The sequence below is a fragment of the Frankliniella occidentalis genome, unplaced genomic scaffold (assembly GCF_000697945.3).
Source record: "Frankliniella occidentalis isolate FOCC.00 unplaced genomic scaffold, Focc_3.1 Scaffold36, whole genome shotgun sequence".
In the NCBI taxonomy this organism is placed as follows: domain Eukaryota; kingdom Metazoa; phylum Arthropoda; class Insecta; order Thysanoptera; family Thripidae; genus Frankliniella; species Frankliniella occidentalis.
Window position 1 is genome coordinate 748,273 of NW_026267166.1, and position 3,579 is coordinate 751,851.

At 57.0% G+C, this 3,579-nt stretch overlaps 1 protein-coding gene across 3 annotated transcripts in view; it reads right to left on the minus strand.

Moving 5' to 3' along the window:
* LOC113202395 (C-terminal-binding protein) overlaps positions 1 to 3,579 on the minus strand; it is a 46,376-nt gene that overhangs the window by 32,823 nt on the left and 9,974 nt on the right. For all 3 annotated transcript variants that reach the window (XM_052266236.1, XM_052266237.1, XM_052266238.1), the window contains exon 2: positions 1,225 to 1,293. The gene's annotated coding sequence lies outside the window, so the exon portion shown is untranslated. The remainder of the gene's footprint in view (positions 1 to 1,224; positions 1,294 to 3,579) is intronic.

Genomic DNA, 3,579 nt, shown 5'->3' on the forward strand with positions numbered 1-3,579 from the left:
TAGGATAGGCCGACCCGCGCTACACGGGTGGCAGGCGGCGGCCTACCCGCACGGCGGTCAATGGGGCGCCGCGCGCCGCTAGGTAGGCCGACCCGCGCTACACGGGTGGTAGACGTTACAAGCAAGAGCTAGGTGGAGAGCTGCCCGCTTCAGGCTGGACTCCCCTGTAAAGCGCGGCCCACCCCGCAAACTCAAACACACGGAAACTGACTTGTTCCCGCGGCAAAGGCACCTTTCCGCGCCTCCCCCGCCACCCGACAACTTTTCGGAGACAAACTAGAAAATGGTCCAGGTTTTAGCAGCAGGGGCGGCGTGGCGCGACGTAGCTGGTCCCTTGGCGGCTGCTGCGAGGAGGGAGAGGGTGGCCGCAACAAAACTTATAGTAGGAGGAGGCGGCGACAAGGCATGGAGATGGAGAGGGCAACCGGTACGAAGCCAACTTCAGCAACCGGCCGACGTGGGAGCTGGGGGCTGCGCCAGGGCTGCGCGCCGTGCCTCGCACAGGGCCGGGTCCGGACGGCAGGTTAACTACACCACCAAGGATTAAAACTATGCAGCTCTTTGGCGGGAAGAGTGAGAGGATACTCTCCTCCAACTACATCTCTCTCCTCTCTCCAACCCCCGACCCCGGGTCATCACCGACGACCTCACGACGGGAAGGGGGAGGAGGGATAGAGCACGAGGAGAGCGGCAAGAGTTTGGGGGGGACAAAACTTTAACGAAAAAGGAGCGATTTGGCGACTAGACCACAAGAACTCTCCCCCCTCCCTCGGCCACGTATTGTGCCGCGGGGAAACTTTTCCGCGGCGTAGAACTTGGGCGGCCCCTCGCCGGCCGGCCGGCCTGCCTGGCCCCGCGGCGCCGGCGAGCGTCAGCTGTGGGGGGTGGGCACGGCACGGACACACCGCGGGATACACACCGCTAAAGGAGTAAGTTTCAGAAAGGAGAGAAATTTCGTTCTTTAAAAAAGAGAGAATCAAAGAAAATTTTCTGCTAAACATGATTTCGAGCAGTTTATAAAAATTGTAAACTTCCTCCCCTTCACATTTTGTCTTCTACTAATAAGAATTTTGTTGACAGGGAAAAATAAACATTTCTTGCACATAACAAATTTGTCGTTAACTTGTCAAGAAAATTTTCAAACACCCTTTGGGTAATTTATGATGTATACGTAAGAAGTCTGCTAAAAATATTCTGATCATTCTATGTTATCAAAGTACTTACTGCAGGGAGGACAGGCTGAGACGGCAGGGCAGGGTCGGCGAGCGGGTAGTGGTCGGTTGGTGGAGCCGGCTGCAACAAACAAGCAGTCGGTCAGTTCAACTCAACATCACCTCCACGCCGCGCCGCGCTCAACTCGGCGTCCAAAGTCACTTTTATAAAGCTGCGCAACTCTTCACCTCGGAAGTGGCGGTCCCCGCGGCGGCCCTGCGGGCCCTGCCCGCCCGCCGCCCATCTAATATCGCTTCTCGCCAAATTTATTATCGAAGTGTTGAAAGTTCTTCCCTCGGCGCGGCGCAGAGGGCGAGGGGTGGGGGTGGGGGGTGCTTCCGCTGAATATGTGTGTGTACCGAAAGTTGGACAAAGTTGGTAACAGTTAAAACTTGGGGCGCGCGCGCGCGCGGTGCGCGCTTGCCGGCCGGCCTCAGAGCTCAGCGGGCGGCTTTTCTCTCTTTCCCTCTCGCTCGCACTCTCGGTCCCGCCATTGATTCACTGCTGCGCGAGCAGGGCGCGGGCGGACGATGTCGGCTGCAGCTGCACAAGTCATCAGCTGTGAGCCGCAGCTGCGCTCGCAGCCCGCGGCCACCGCGGCGGCGCCCGCGTCAAAACAAAGGCCCATTCCAGGCTTTCAATTTCCAGGGGGACCTCTGCAGTCTGCAGGAGGCGCGGGCCGCCGCGCATCTCTAGATACACAATGCCCTGCCCCCCCACCTCGTCCAACCTCATCAGCGAAGCAAGTGTTCGGAAATGAAACAAACGCGTCGACGCGGAGGGGTAAAACGAACAGGCAGACGGAGCGAGAACAGGCGGAGGAGCAGGAGAGAGAGAAGGGAGAGAACCCTGACCAGATGGCAGAAACACGCATACAGAGTCGGCCGGGCCCGGGTGGGGCGGCTGCCTGCCAGGAGGTACTGTATGTACGTGACACGGGCAGCTCGATGCAAATAGTGCATGAGCAGCGCCAGGGGGCCGGGCCAGGGGCCGGGCTGCACCGCACTGCATGACCGACCCGTCCGCCTCCAGGAACTGTCGGCGGCCAGCCGTCAAGTACAGTACTACGTATGCAGTTCTCCGAGCGAATAAAATTAAACGACATTCCATGAAAAGCTTCCTCGCACACAGACAGACTGCGTGGGAGAAAGAACTTTTTGCTTATGGCTACCGTTTAGTTTTTATTTTAATTATTTTCTCTATCAAGCAAACGGCTTTATCTTCACAGCAGTGTATTTTTTGTAAAGATTCGTTTTTTTTTCATATTTTAATCAATTTTCTCTACGGTATTGTACCAGCCGTCCCTCCGCAGCAGCAGTGCAGTCGTCGCGCGCCATAGCCCAGCGTCCTGCTGTCCATCCGGGATTTTTTTTTCCCTGCCGTTTCCCTCTCCCCGTCGCGTCGCTGACAACAGAGTCGTCCGGACTTTGTCTTCTCCACAGCGGTGCCGATGATGGGGGCGCGGAGGGGCAGAGGCGGTTGGGGGAGGCGGCGGCGGCGGTGGTGGTCGTGTTGCTGGTGCGGGAGCGGCAGAGGCAGCGGCCGCTGGAGGTGCCGTTCTTTCGTGACAAACTTTCGAGCAGTGAACTGAGTTGCTCCTCGCCCCGCCCCGCCACGCCCCGCCACGTTCCGCGCGTCTCTCTGCCCGCGCTCTCCTCTCTCTCTCTCTCCCTCTCTCTGTTCCTCTCTCGGCATCAAAGTTCCTTGTGCAACGCGCTTACCGAGCCCCGCCCCGCCCCGCCCCGGCCCGCCCCGCGCTGCCACGAGCAGCAACACGGAGGACACAGCGAAACCCTCGCCAAGTAAACTTGGAGATTGCTACTGATGGGCCGGGGCGGGTACAGGGCAACGCCGAGGACGATCAAACACCGAAATAATAAAATCAAATAACTCAATCGCCCTCCTCCTTGTCGTTGCGTCTGGAAGGTCCAATTTTTGAAACAAGGTATTTGAAAAGAACTCTTCGTTCAAAGTATTTGAAGTTTTCCTAAAAAGTTTGAACTTTTCCCTTTTTCTGGAAACATATATATTTTTCCCAATTTATTTCTGAAAAAGTTTCCAATTTCGGACATCAGTACCACTAACAGTAATTGTTCGAATCGAGTTCACATTCTGGAGCTCAGAGCTGGACCAAAGGCATACACAAACGGGCCTGACGTCCAAAGTACGGGGGGCTTGCCGGCCGGTGCAGCGGAATCAAAAAACTCTGAAATTACCATCCCGAAGCCTGTGTTTAAATCGTCGTAACATCAGTACAGCGCGCAGTCGCGCAGGGTATAGAAAGAGACGCGAGCAGAGAGGCCGCTGCGGTCGAGTCGACGTCTCTGCGCCATCGTGAGGGAAAAGAATGAAGGGGGTAGGGGGGGG